Here is a 15,273-nt window from a genome sequence, read left to right as displayed (position 1 = left end):
TGTATATTGCAAAAGTTGTGGCCTCACATTTTACTTCGAATGTTAAGAAAGTGGGATGAGTGGACATGGTTTTACTACGGGTAAAAGCCAGATTTCTATTTCTAAGAAGTGGATCTAGGCACTGAGAAGAAATGGCTTTTAAAGAAACCACGAAGGAAATAACGTGGCTTTGGAAAACAAAAACATCTCCTCTCCCCTTCCTTTTTATTATCCTGCTGATTGTTTTGGAAGTAAATACCAGTGCTCAGGATGTTTACTGTCTTTGGTCAAGATTGGCAAGGGGGGCTTCCCTGGTGGCGCAGTGGTTGAGAGTCCGCCTGCCGATGCAGGGGACACGGGTTCGTGCCCCGGTCCGGGAAGATCCCACATGCCGCGGAGCGGCTGGGCCCGTGAGCCATGGCCGCTGAGCCTGCGCGTCCGGAGCCTGTGCTCCGCAACGGGAGAGGCCACAGCAGTGAGAGGCCCGCATACCGCAAAAAAAAAAAAAAAAAAAGATTGGCAACGGTGGTTTTGGGGTGGTAGCAGGTGGCAGGTCTTTAAACTTTTTACATGTGGAACAGCCTGGAGAATCACAGGGACTAATTCTGTACTGATATTGACATATGAAACACTTCAGTGAAGGCAGAGAGAGATTAGGGCAATTTTTTTTTTTCATATACTGTTAATCCTACCAGTAGGTGGCTTCCTAAATGATGCGACTTGCTGAAGTGCAGAAAGTCCCTCTTACCAAAAATACTTCCCAAATGCATGTTCCTGATAGCTAACCTGTTTTTAGGGGTGTTCCAAACTTTGTTAGAAATACTCTGTTAGGATGTTGTTGAGAGCAGCCTCAGAATCTGCCTTCATAGGTTTCTTTGAGCAGATTGGTTTCTTGCCATGAAGGTTAGTTGAGAATCCTGGACCCTGGTTCCAGGGTAGGTTGGTTTTGGCCCGTGGGAGCAGAGCGGAGTGGGCTGAGGGTGGGTCCTGCTGGTCAGGTTGGGGGTGAAGATACTGATCATCTTGAAGGCTCCTAGCTCTAGCATCCTCCAGCTGATGTTTGAAGAAATTTGAATGTAGATGAAATTTTTCTAGTTAAGGTACTAAGACTAGAGTCAGGAGAAACAGAAGGTATGGTATGTATGTGCCCCTGTTCCCGACCTCTCCTTGAAGCCTGCTTGTTGTTTTTTCCTTCCTCATCCCCCTCCCCCAACCCAGTAAAATGTGAAGGTGTTGGGGATTGTTTTCTTTTGACCTTTAGCTCCAGGCAAGGCCACCTGTAGAGGGAATAGGACAGTCTATTGTGAACTGTGAAGTCAAGGTTTCACTGAGAGTTTCTGGGTGTGTCAGTTTTCACTGGCTGTTGGATTTGTTTACTTAAGGTTTTGAGAGTCTAAGAAACTGACTCAAGAGAGACCAGTGCCAGTGATATTAGAGTCCCAGTGAACTTCGGCTTCTCCTCTGATTTTACTGTCATGAAGGTTTAATAGGTTCTGGGTACTTTGGATAATTTGACAAAAGATAGCCATAATAACTTATGGAGGTGATGATGACAAAGCCAGAAAGGCTTAACTTTTAAAGAGGCATTATTTTTAGAATGCTTCCTCACTGAATCCCTGGAAATTTGATAGCCAGCCTGTAGGTTGTTTCACGCATCATAGTTTCTCTGTAGTAATAAATGTTTTGTCGTATGAAACTAAATAATCATCTGTTGAATAGCAGACATAGGATTTTGAGCACACTGATGTTTTATGCGGTACTTAATTACTTGAAAATTCCTCATTTCCTTTTCCCTTGTTCCCCCAACTCAAATGCCTAAGGAAGGCTATTGGAAATAAGCTATTGGGGGGCAGTTTTAGTCACAGGTATTGTGCTTTGCCTTCCATTCTCCCCTTCACCTGCCCAGGTTTGCTTTGCTGAACTCAATCCCACATTTTCATTCTTGCCTCAACTTACTTCCACAACCAGATGCAGACTGTTCCTCAGGTTTCTCTGCTCTTACGCAGTATTCTGCTCGAATGGATTTCACTCCGATAACACAGCTGCGCAAGTGGCAATGTTTGATGCTGCATCCGAAGTGCCTGGCATTACAGGGTATTGAGTAGAGTACGGGAAAAGAATCTAAAAAAGAGTGGCTATATGTATATGTATAACTGAATCACTTTGCCGTATAGCAGAAAGTAACACAACATTGTAAATCAACTATACTCCAATAAGATAAATAAATAAAGTGGGGGAATTCCCTGGCAGTCCAGTGGTTAGAACTTGGCACTTTCGCTGCCGGGGCCTTGGTTCAATCCCTGGTCGGGGAACTAAGATCCTGCAAGCTGTGTGGCACGGCAAAAAAAATAATAATAAATTTAAAAATTAGAAAATAAAGCAAAATAAAATAAAGTGCCTGGCAGTGGAGTGGATTAGTGTTTTTTCTTCCTTTTGGTCATAGAAAGTAATATCGTAAAAATTATCTCCACTTGAAATGATGGAAGAGAATCTAGAATTAATTACTTGTGCTAAATGAGAATTAAAATTTGAATTCTAATTGTGGAGAACTAAGACAAGATACTCTCCATACAGCTAATAGTGGATTGTTTGGGGGTGCGGGGGGTGGTATCTTACTAAACTTACTAAAGGAGCAGTTACCTACTAAGTTTACTCCTTCCCTACACGTTGGGGTAGGTACATCCTGACATTCATAATTGAATTGTACTGCCTTTCTTGAATTTTAAAATCTTCAAGATAAGAACCCCCAGGGCAAAGGCACCTCAACAGCTGAGCCTTCAGAGTTTTAAGCAGATTTCAGTCCTTTTGTATTATCTGTGAGAAAATGTGTAATTTTCTAATTTCCTGTCTCTGAATCTCCAGCACAATGGTTTCTCTGCCTTCTTAGGGATTTTTAGGGTTGTTTTTTTTCCCTCCCCTTTCTGGATATCTTGTACTTTGTAAAATAAACAGGCCATGTTTGCACACTGTTTGGATGTTAACCTGGTCCTTTGTAGTCAGTCACTCACTTAAGTTTGTACCAACGTTGTTGTATTTTAAATGTTTAAAGGCTCTTTTAATTAAAGTTGTAGATCTTTATTTTTTCTATTATGTCCTCAAACCCCAGGTTAATTGGTACTTTTTCTGAATTAAAAGAATATGATTATTTTAATTAAATAATTTTGAAAATACTGTGAAGTATAAAGAAAATTCTGCCATCCTGAGTTACCTTTTTGGTGTATTTTCTTTGATCCTTTCCTCCTCTTCCTACTTCTTATTCTAATTCAGAAGTATGATTATAGTCCTTATCAGTGTAAAATTCTACCTTTTTTGATTTAACATGATATAGGCTTTTTATCACATTAAATATTTCTCAAAAACAGTTTTGATATTGTTAAAAATTTTTACTGAAGTGTAATGTATATCTATACACACACAGTAAAGTACATTAAATGCACTAATTTAATTGTATGGCTTGGTGAAATTTTACACGTATAAGCCCATTTGTAACCAGCCTCTAAATCAAGATATCATACATTCCAGTGTCTAAGGTTTCCTTATGCCTCTTAGTCAGTATCCCTTAGGGGTTGGTAACTCCTCTTATTCCTATCACATCAAGTAGTTTTGCCTATTCTTAAACTTCACATAAATGAAATTACATCCTGTATGCTTTTATGTCCACTCAACATAATGCTATAAGATTCATTTATATTGTTGCATTGGTTGGTGTGGTACTGTTTTAATTTTTGTATTTTCTGGCAAGATAAAAGCTTTCTAATTACCCCTTTTTAAAAAGCCTGTGGCCCGGGCTTCCCTGATGGCGCAGTGGTTAAGAATCCGCCTGCCAATGCAGGAGACATGGGTTCAAGCCCTGGCCCGGGAAGATCCCACATGCCGTGGAACAGCTAAGCCCGTGCACCACAACTACTGAGCCTGTGCTCTAGAGCCCGTGAGCCACAACTACTGAGCCCATGTGCCACAACTACTGAAGCCCGTGCACCTAGAGCCTGTGCTCTCCAACAAGAGGAGCCACTGCAGTGAGAAGTCTGTGCACTGCAACGAAGAGTAACCCCCGCTCACCGCAACTAGAGAAAGCCCACGTGCAGCAACAAAGACCCAACTCAGCCAAAAATAAATAAATAAATAAAATTTAACCAAAAAAATAAATAAATAAGTAAAAAGCCTATGGCCAGAATTACAATTTTTTAAAAAAACAGGTTTTCAGGCAGTCTCCCTGCCATCCTTGTGTTTCCATTTGCCCACTTCTGGGTATCTTTCCTCACCCTCTCTCCACACTTGTACGTACTCTTCTTAGTTTCTTATGATTCCTTTCAGTGTTTTATTTTGTGAAAATAAAACCAAAGAAAAATACACTTCCTGCTTTTTTGTGCAGAAGTTAGTGTACTGATCATACCATTCTGTCTGCACATCCCCTTTTTACTTTGCAGTGTGTCTTTCCTTACCACTTCATAGCCTCTTTGTGGTATGGATGTGGTACCGTGGTTTATGTAATCAGTCTTTCATTGTTGGATATATTTATTATGTAATATTATAAACAATGATAGGATTTTAAAAAAGAAAACTTTGTATAACTTGTATATATGTCTGTCTATATATATACTCCTATAGGCTAAATTTCGCGAGTATTACTGAGTCAAGGGGTATGTATATGCATATGTCTGTAACTTTGGTAGATAGTAAGAAATTGCCCTTCAAAGGAGATGTACCAATTTATACAGCCATCAGTGGTGTGTGAAATTCTGGTTCCACGCACCTTTTCTAATAACATTCCATTGTAGAGATCTATTTGACCAATCCCTGTTGTTTCATATTAGTTTTTTTCCAATTTTTGACCAGAATAATTATGTAAAAAGTAATTTTCTTACAAGTAAGTATGTGGTACTTTTTTTGAAAATGGAGAAAATTGATGTTGAAGGTAACTTAACTGTTATGGAAATGGAAATCATTTTTAATTCACATGCCTGGGCTCACATAATGTGACAAAGCCAGGACTAGAGCCCTAGTCTAGCATTTCCATGCCAGTGTGCTCTTAGGGAAAGCCTTAGTGATTACATTTTCTCTGTCTCTTTGTTTCTGTTTTTTTTTCAGATTGGTTTCAGGTACACAGAAATAAATTATTCCCAATTCTTAGTTCATGACCTTGTTGTCTTTGGTCCATTCATAGCCTTTTTTGTATTTATTGATTTTTTTCATGATGAACACCCATCATCCTACCCAAGAATTACAATACGAGGTCTAAGTTACATTACCCCATGTGTTTTTTACTCTCCCATCCACCTGCTTCTGCCTGCTCCCAGAGGTGACCTGTCTCCAGAGTGACTTTCCTACTTTAATTAGAAAAGACCATGATGTGTTCCTTCCCTTTTCTGTTGCCTTGATTGCATGACTGAAGTGCTTCTCAGTTCTGGGAATGGAACTAATGGGTCCGTTGTAATCAGAGAAGGTACCCTCAGCTGTTTTCACTCTGAGTGGACTTCCTCTCCGTTGCCCTAAGTAGTGTTACTACGTACTGGCCAGAAAACTAGGCTCTGCAGGGTTTTTGCGTTGCTTTAGAGGAGACCCTTCTTTTAGTCTCAGATGAACAGCCCTGTGGGACTGGTAGTCTTCCCCTTTCTTCTACTCTTGCTGTGTAATGCTGTCTTTTCTACTGCTGTCTAACAGAAGCAGTATATCAGGGAGGTGGAATACCAGGGTTTGAATTCTAGCTTCATTGCTTTTGCTGTGACTCTAGGTAGATCAGTTCTGTTATTTTTAGCCCACATGTATGTCAAGGAAGTCTAGTTTGGGGAGAATTCCTGGTGGAGGGACAACAGCACTGGACCCTAAAGCTCTGGGTTTGAGTCCTGACTCCAGCATTCTTTGGTAAACAGATTACCCCTTCTGATCCTCAGTTTTCTTATCTATAAAATTGGCTATATTATTTGGTCTGCCTCTCAAGACTAATGTGAGATGCACGTGAGAAAATGAAGAAGACCAGTAATATATGGCTGTCTGCCTTACAGGGATGTTGAAAGGAAGACAGCTGGCTGTGCAGAAAAGAATTTTGGTGTTGCGTGAGTCCTAGTTACAGTTGACAAAAACAGAACTTAAGTTAGCATAGGTAAGAAGAGGAATATATCTGCAAGATTTTGGGGGGTGATTTATGAAATCCTAGAAAGAGTCAAAACAACTTAGCCACAGAGGCAGGGATGTGGCTGTGTTTCATGAACAGCTAAAGTCAGGACTTCAAGTCCATTGGGATCTGCTTTCTCATCTTGACTCCCTCCTGCCTGGTAGGCTTCATTTTCGCATGGAGAAGGGGAGCAGAAAGCAGCTACTTAGAGCTCTTGTTGTTCATATTAGTGCTTCGTCTGAGACTTGCCTGGGGAAGGGGCCCTGATGCATAAGTAGCCTTGGGTCAGGCGGCCATCCTCACACTAACCCACTGTGCCCAAGGGCAGGGCCCTTCTCACATAATCCAGCACGTGGCAGTTCCCACAGTTACTGTGTGGGATGGGGAGATGGTTTCTAGAGAAACTGCTCTGTGGATAATACTTACTACCTGAATATGAGCTACATGGGTTAATTGTAATTGCCCTTTTATTTTTTATGTGTGTGTCATCTGACCAGGTTTAAATGCAGAGTGCGATTTGAATAGCTTAGGACGTGTTTCTGAGTAGCTTTCTGAGCCCACTTCACCCCAGTGCTCCTCAGTAGTCTGCTGGCTTTTCCCGGGAGGGTGTCACGCCACTCAGATCCCTTTCTGCCCCTTTGAGCTTGGCCTCACAGAACAGCAGGGGACTGTGGTTTAAGGAGCTGCGTCCTGCCAACACACTGAGAATGCTGGTAGGGGGACTCTTCAGCCAGGAGTGCTGCAGCTGAGTTGGGAGGGGCTGATACCCTTATGCCCATGAAGATGAGTATTTCATGTTAATCTCTGTGTTCAAATCTCTCTTCCCCCACCTGCATTTCCAGAAGGTCATAAATATAAATATCAAGACATACATCTTCGTTTTCTCTACAGGGAGTACTTAGAACTGGGGTCTGGCTTTGGAAAAGCACACACCTACGGTAAATATTAAAGAGTTGATTGTAAAATGTGTGTACTTAAGATTAGTTTTTGTTGATACCTGCAGTATTCTGGTGAAATAGTAACTGAAAGTTATGCACTTCAGTTTCAGGTGCTCCTGTGAATAAGTTTTGGTTTGGCTTTGGTAAAGTGAAAGAAAACAGAATCTGAGAGCAGTCTGGGACCTTAGGGTAAGGTCATCCAGTCTGTCTCAGTGAACTTACACAAAGGAAGCTGAAGACCTGCGAGGTAGACACAGTAGTAAGAAGGAGGCTTGTTGGTGGTGATTTGATGTGTCAGGGCTAGAAGTTTGGACTCTGGTTTCTCAGTGCTCTTTTCAGTATAGTACATCAGGCTGACTTGGGATTGAGCTTCACGTCTTAATTTTGGCAATAAAGTTTTTTAAAAAGTCACAGTAAAAGAAAGGTAGGAACCACCATTTCCTAAGTAGGCGTAGCCACTCTATACATCTTTACAGTGTGAATATTCTTATACAAGGGGACACTGAGGTTTGCAGAGGGCTTCAGTAATTTGTCTCAAGCCAGATGTACTAACCAGCAGGACAAGTGTTACATTTGCCTTTATAACTTGTAATTTTTTGGTGTGGTTTTTTTTTTTCTCTGAGATCTCTGAGCCTCAGTTTTCTTTGCCAGTAGAATTGGGGAAATAGTTCATAGTTAATAAAACTATTATTAAAATGAGATAATGTATGTGTAAAGTGCTTATCTCTACCACAAATCAGCATGCCAGTTCTCAGGGAGTATTTTCTTTCTGTCTCTTAAGTTGCACCTTTTCTTGTTATGCCACATAATTAATGTCAGAAGCAAGAATAAACTAAGTTTGGAGAGAACATGCCATAAACTATTTCTTCATTATTACCAAGTAGTAAATAAAGGTTGTTAAACAAGATCCTGTTTTTAAGTACGAAATGTTTAGATCTAAAAGCTGAGTGTAGGGACTTCCCTGGTGGTGCGGTGGTTAAGAATCCGCCTGCCAGTGCAGGGGACGAGCCCACATGCCGCAGAGCAACTAAGCCCATGTTGTCACAACTACTGCGCCAGTGCTCTAAAGCCTGAGAGCCACAACTCCTGAGCCTGTGTGCCACAACTACTGAAGCCCTCATGCCTAGAGCCCGTGCTCTGCAGTGAGAAGCCTGAACACCACCACGAAGAGTAGCCCCTGCTTGCTGCAACTGGAGAAAGCCCACGTGCAGCAATGAAGACCCAATGCAGCCATAAATAAATACATACATACATACATACAAAGTGTATTATTTAGGTAGCCTATTTCTAGAAGTTTCTAAGCTTTGACATTGTGATGCAGCATTGTTATATCATTGTTCCCAACATTTACCTGTCAAGGTAGGAGCTAGTAAGGATGATCAGGCCTGGGTGTAGAGAGGGGTCAGGGTCCTGGACCCCTGTCCTTTGTGGTCAGCCTTGGGTAGCTTTTGGTATCCTTGGACTCTGATGAAGGTAATCACTTTGTCTGTTCATTTAATAGGTTTCTCATGTGTAAATGGGGAAAATAAAAGTTTCACCTACAGCATGTTTATGCTGATCCTGTAACAATTAAAGGGCTTAGGTCAGGGCCAGCACATAATTTATTAATGCCCAATAAATTTTAGCCAGAGTAATAATTGTTAGTATTTGCAATGATGGCATCAAATAAGGGAGCTTGGGTAAGAGTACCCAAAATATAAATACATTTAATGTTGGTTGCAGTTGTTAAACTATTAATTTTCCTCTTACTTGTAAGCTTGCTGCGAGATAAGAACAAATGTTTTTTTGAAGGGTGTAGGCAGACTCTGCGTATCATCTCCTTGCACACAGGAACGGGGAACAGGTCCAGGTGGGGCAGGTGACTGGGACCGGGCGGTGGTGGTAATCAGTGTTAGACAGCTGAAGAAACGCGAATAGCTTTCTTATTTTCAACCAGTAAGTGCAAGTGTTCTTTAACGTAAGAGCAGTTCCTGGGGGCTGCCGACAATTGGTATACTGGGCTCTCACCCTGGGAAAGATTTCACTATTATCTGTGGTCTCAGGTGGCATGAAATGGAACAAGAATGGAAGTGTCCTATCCATGGACTGACCTTCAGAACCCAGCAGCGTGGAGGACGGAAGGCCCTATCTGTCGAGGGCATCCTGGGGGGCTGGTGTAGAGAGTTGTAATGGAAGGTGAGGTAGGATGTGTGCTAGAGCTGGTGAGTGTCTTTGTGGCTTTCTGGATGCAGGGATTCCTAGATTTCCAGCACTAAATAGAGTTAATTCTAACTATACGTATAATGGTCTAAACAGGGCAGTTGTCTGTGACATCGAGGAAAACTGTCCTCCATCAGTGGTTCTCAAACCTTAGCAAGCGTCAGAATCACAGGGAGAGCTGGTTAAAACAGCTTGCTGGGCCCACCCGCAGTGTTTCTCGTGCAGTGGATCTGGAATGGGACCTGAGAACTGGCATTTCTGAGTTCCCAGAGTTCCCAGGTGATGTTGATGCTACTGGTCTGGGGAACACACTTTGAGAACCACTGTTCCATAGAGCCAGGCTGCAGCTATAATACTGCAAGCCCAGTGGGATTTGAGTTAAGGTATGCATAAGGTCTCTTCCAGGCATGGCATGCTTAGAAAATGCTGAGGTTGTGTGGAGTACTACAGTAAACTGAAGGGGATTTGGAACCCTAGGTGGTGGCTGGCATGGGCTGTGAGGACTAAGGTGTACTGTGCCTGCGGCACACCTGTTGGGGAGGCTGGCATGAGATACACGAGTGTTAAAATGCAGGCTGGGGCTTCCCTGGTGGCGCAGTGGTTGAGAGTCCACCTGCCGATGCAGGGGACACGGGTTCGTGCCCCGGTCCGGGAAGATCTCACATGCCGCGGAGCGGCTGGGCCCATGAGCCATGGCTGCTGAGCCTGCATGTCTCACCTTTTTTTTTTTTTTTTTTTTTTTTTTTTTGCGGTACGAGGGCCTCTCACTGTTGTGGCCTCTCCCGTTGCGGAGCACAGGCTCCGGACGCGCAGGCTCAGCGGCCATGGCTCACGGGCCCAGCCGCTCCGCAGCACGCGGGATCCTCCCGGACCGGGGCACGAACCCGCGTCCCCTGCATCGGCAGGCAGATTTTCAACCACTGCACCACCAGGGAAGCCCCAGAGTTCAGCTTTGCCTGGTGTATGTTAGTACTTCCGTGTGGGCAGCCTGCGTTTGGATAGGGAACATGGTGTTTGCTAAATCCCCAGAGCCATCTGATCAACGTAAATTGATCAGACTTGCCCAAGCCTGGTCCATGATCTCTTCCTTTGTGGGATTAGGCTGTTTGGGAGCATTTGCCTTCAAGCCACCAAGGGTGGAGAAAGGTCTGAGGGAACTTTCCAGAGGCAGTTTTCAGGCTCTTGTTGGGGGAGCATCTGTGAGTGTAAAATATCAAAACGGGAAAAACGAGTTGGACCACTTAGTGTTTTGAAAACTTGTAGTGCAAGGGCACATGGCCGGGAAGGTGGACCTCGGGTTGTAAAACTGGACATGGTACTTTGAGATGAAGGTCCTCCTCCCTCTGATGTCTGGCATATTTCTCCACTTTAATTACCAGGCAGGAAAACCCCTTCTGTTTGCCTTTTGAGGGTGGTGTTCCTACACTCTGACATAAACAAAAGGAACCCGATGACTAAGCACATATCAGTAATTTTGTGTCAAAAGCTGCTTTTAGAATGATAGTCCAGTAGGCAAATATAACTCTTCAAAATGGATTCACATCGTATCTTACTCGGATGTGGTGAGGAGTGAAGGCAATGAGAATAGTTCCTTTTCTTACTGGGAATAGTCAGTGCCCAGATGAGATGGGTACCTCAAGCCATATTTAAATTACTGAGGTATCAGTTTGTTATGCCAGAAACAGCTGAGCTTGGGAGTCAGGTGGACGGAGTTTACATCCCCCCTGTACCCTGTCACCTTCTGTGTGACCTTGAGCAAATTAACTGGACCTTGGAGACTCAGTTTCCTCATCTGAGTATGGAGATAGCCCTATCTCACCGGGCAATGGTGAGGACCAAATGGGGTCAGGTTTTGCCTGACACATGAACTTCCCTCTCATGATGCAGGTCTAGTCTGACGCCCCATGTTGTGTGAGCTAGGAACGAAGAGCAAAATGGGGCGTGGCTGTCCTCCCTCCTTTTTGCTTGTACTCATTCCAGATGAAGTATGCAGTTGATTTGTGTGGAGAGAAAGGTTTTCCCCAAACTTTGTTTTACAGGGGTGAATTGACCTAAAACATTCTTTACCTTTTTTTATTCCATCCCTGACTTCAAGGAGTCGGGGCGGAGAGGCTGCTTGTGAGTCAGTAGTGTTGATAAGCATGATCGTGCAGCTCCATCCTGGTCCCAGGGTCGGACGGCTCCGTGCTGACAGGTGTTGGGATGAGAGCTGCCCTGAGTCGCCCTCTTTGTTTTCCCCTTGGCACCCCACAGGGATATACGATGTTTTCATTAATTCTCCAAAGACGGTTAGTTAACAAAGATTTTTTTCACAAGTGACATAGAACACTTCTAATGAGTGTAATTAAATTCTGAATAAAAATTTGTCCTCATTATAACTACCTCTTGTGAAGATCTTTTGAAATTATTTCACTTGAATTTATTTCATTTTGACATTTCAGAGACACTTTAGTTCTTTCTTGATTGGAATGTGAATCTTGGTAAAACGTTTCCTGTCCCCTTAAATTAATAATTCCTGGGCTTCCCTGGTGGCGCAGTGGTTGAGAGTCCGCCTGCCGTTGCAGGGGACACGGGTTCGTGCCCCAGTCTGGGAAGATCCCACATGCTGCGGAGCGGCTGGGCCCGTGAGCCATGGCTGCTGAGCCTGCGCGTCCGGAGCCTGTGCTCCGCAATGGGAGAGGCCACAACAGTGAGAGGCCTGCGTACCGCAAAAAAAAAAAAAAAAAAAAAAAAAATCCTACTCCTTAAACATGGTCTGTGAGAGTGCTTGTCCTTTTTGAATTTAGTCTCTAGAGTCTGCCTGTGTCATTCTTTGATTGGTTCAGGGTCTTTTCTCTCCTCGGCCTCAGCCCGTCTGTCTTCTACTGTCTCGTCTTTCCCTTTTATAAAGTCTGTCTGTGCGTCAAGGGTGCCACTAGGGCCAGGAACTCTTCAGGCAGATCCCAGTGAAGAGCGGCCAGCTGGGCGCTGCCGTGTGGATTTCTGCGCGTGTAGTGCCCTTCCGCCCCACGGCTGCCCCCGAACCCCAGCTCCCCCGCCAGAGGGCCTGCGGGTGGGAGCCCCGGATCAGCCCCCCAGGCCCCGAGGCTTCTGTTGGCTTCACAGCAGCAGTTCCAGCGTTCGCTTGACTCTCAAACTTTCCTTTCCCCTCAGTGCTTAGTAGAAGGCGGCAAATCTTCCTGCATTTGTGTTTTTTCACTCTGCTTTCTTCTGCCCCTAATTTCTTAGAGGTAGTTTCAAGTTACTTGAGGAAACCTGTTCACCATTTGCTGTTCAGAATGAAGCCGAGTATTTCTCAGGTTCTAAGTCTTTAAACTTTTACTATAGTTATTAAAATGGTAGGGTTGTTTCGTCGTTGTTGTTTTAAAGAACTTTGGCTACATCATCAGGTATTATGGACTGGCTTGGGATCCTATCAGTAATAACAGTGAGTCTCAAATCCCTTTTCTCATCATAGGAAGCACAGGCTGAGGACTCATAAATTTCTAATACTGGTCCCTCCTCACTGGGGCTTCCCAGCTTCCTCCCACTGTCCTTTGAAAGCGGCAGGTTTGTACTCACTTTGCATTGGTACCGTGAGAAAAAGTAATATTTTCTTTTGGGAAATGCGAAGCATAAAAAGAAAAAAATGAACTTACTCCTTGTTTTACAAATATATTTTGCTTCTGCCTCTAGACACTTGAGCTCCTTTCGAGGACAAAGGCTGCTTCTTACTCACCTTTGAGTCTGGCTGGGTGTTTTTTTTTTTCAAAACTATGTATCACGTCACAGATTTGCATGTCATCCTTGTGCAGGGGCCATGCTAATAATTAATCTTCTCCGTATTGTTCTAATTTTAGTGTATGTTCTGCCCAAGCGAGCATGGCCTTGGAATTTTTTGTGCACGTGTATGAAGAAGGTTGAAGTCATGAAAGACCTGTGCTGGAGGGTGAAGTCAGTGTTCGGGCTAGTCTAGTTCTGCTGACTCTAAGAGATAAGCATCAGCTCAGAGCAGCTCATCTGATAAGGCGGTTGGATATATACAGTGTCGAAGTAGAACAGTAATAAATGAAGTAACCTTTATGCGGCAGACTCTGGGCTCCTGCTTTGTGCCAGGTACTGGGCTGGACTTTGAAGACCCATAGAGGAAGGAAGGTAGGAGGCTGCCCAGGGAGGGGCTGTGTATTGGAGCTGAGGCTTTGAAGTATTATAAACCGCACCTTACCACTTATTAGGTGTGGGTCCTTGGGAAAGTTGTCTAGCACCCTGAGCCCTTGCTTCCCCTTTTCTGAAAAGGGTTTTTTTCTGAAAAAAACCCTGAAAACTGGGTTCACCTCTTGGTGGCTGTTGAGCTGATAGACACAACCAAGCCAAAGATCGGGAGAAGAAAGAACTTATTATTACTTGCAGCAAGTGAGGAGAACACCGGGGATCTTCTCCAAAGCAGTGTCTGTCTGAACAGTGAAATTAGGGAAGTTTTAAGCTAAGGGTACTTGCGTATTCGTGAAGGGGCTTGAGCGGAGGAGAATTCAGCATAGAATTGGGGCAAAGGTCCACAGAGTCCAAGCTTTAGTTGATTGAAGTCAAGAGTGGCACCATCATCATTCCATCCTCCACCTGGGTGGGGGTCCTTAGTACCTGCAGAACTCAAAGATATATTATGATGTGTATCCCTTGAGGAGGAACTAGGACTCTGCCTTATCACTGCACTGTCGTTTGAGTGCCTTTTCCCCGTTCCTGCATTCCTTTGTTCCCTCAAGATCATAAATTACCGAGACCTGTTCAAGGGTGAGCCCTGTGGCCAGGCTTAGATCACAAAATGGCTTCTCTTATGTCAAGAAAGCCATTCCTGGGGCTTCCCTGGTGGCGCAGTGGTTGAGAGTCCGCCTGCTGATGCAGGGGACGCGGATTCGTGCCCCGGTCTGGGAAGATCCCACATGCTGCGGAGCGGCTGGGCCTGTGAGCCATGGCTGCTGAGCCTGCGCGTCCGGAGCCTGTGCTCCGCAACGGGAGAGGCCACAACAGTGAGAGGCCCGCGTACCGCAAAACAAAACCAAAAACAAAACAACAACAAAAAAGAAAGCCATTCCTGGTTCTGTTTCTCCAGGGACCCCCTAACTCATCTGCTTATAGGATTTCCCTGTAAGCTTGTACCTACTAAATGATCCCTCAGTTCAGTATGTGGCATGCTGTAGCAGGCAGACAGCGGTGGCTTTAAGAGCAGCCCACCGCCCATTGAAGTTAGAGGTGTGGGAGCAGCGTCACCCTGTGCGTAAACAGTCTGTACACACGCGCTCTGCTGGGAGGTTTGTATGCCCAGGTGCTGGCGAGACAGGAGGACAGGGAGGCGCCTCATCCAGCAGGGACATTTGTGGAAGGCCCCCGGGAGGTAGTGGCACCATCCCTACTTGGTAGTGAGCCAGGACTTGAAGTCCACTTAAGGATTAGCTGGCAAAGAAAGGGGGAAGAACATTCCATTCTGGGCAGTAGGAAGTCTCTGCAAAGACACCCAGACACCTTTTTTGTAAGGTTTTGGTTTCCGGTTTGCCAGGGTCAGTAGGAAATCCATGAGCTCCGCACCCTCTGCTAAATTTGCAAAGAGAAGAGTTAAATGGGTTTTTAAGAAAGGGAGGTCTTTTAAATCTGAAGTCTCCAGAATGAGAATACGCCTCTGGCTTGGCCGGTATTTGTGAAGCTTAGTGATGGTGTCAAGTCCTCAGGAATTCAGTAGGTGCCAAGAATGGTTCCCACCCGGCCCCCCCCCCGTGGTGGGATCTGAGCACACTCCCTGGCAACCCACCCCCTGGTTTCCCAGTTGCTGCCAAACTCCACTTTCAGAAGGAAGTGATTCCATTCCTTTCTGGCTCATGGGAATATTAAACAATCAAGATTAAATACCTTTGTGTACTTCAAGGGGTGGGTAAGTAAATATCTTTTGACATGTGGTAGTGCAGTGACAGGAAAGGAGCAGGTCACGTTTTAATGCTATGCTAGACGGACAACAGAATGTAAAATGTGTGTGTGTGTGTGTGGCAGGGACATACGCTATGTTGAATCTTATTGTGA

General features: G+C 44.4%; 1 protein-coding gene across 4 annotated transcripts in view; it reads left to right on the top strand.

The window, feature by feature from the left end:
* Positions 1 to 15,273, top strand: part of OCLN (occludin) — a 46,427-nt gene that overhangs the window by 15,966 nt on the left and 15,188 nt on the right. The window lies entirely within an intron of this gene.

This window comes from Leucopleurus acutus, assembly GCF_964270905.1.
Source record: "Leucopleurus acutus genome assembly, chromosome: 3".
Taxonomy (NCBI): Eukaryota; Metazoa; Chordata; class Mammalia; order Artiodactyla; family Delphinidae; genus Leucopleurus; species Leucopleurus acutus.
Note: the sequence above shows the minus strand (reverse complement) of the source record. Positions and strands in the feature narration are given on the sequence as shown.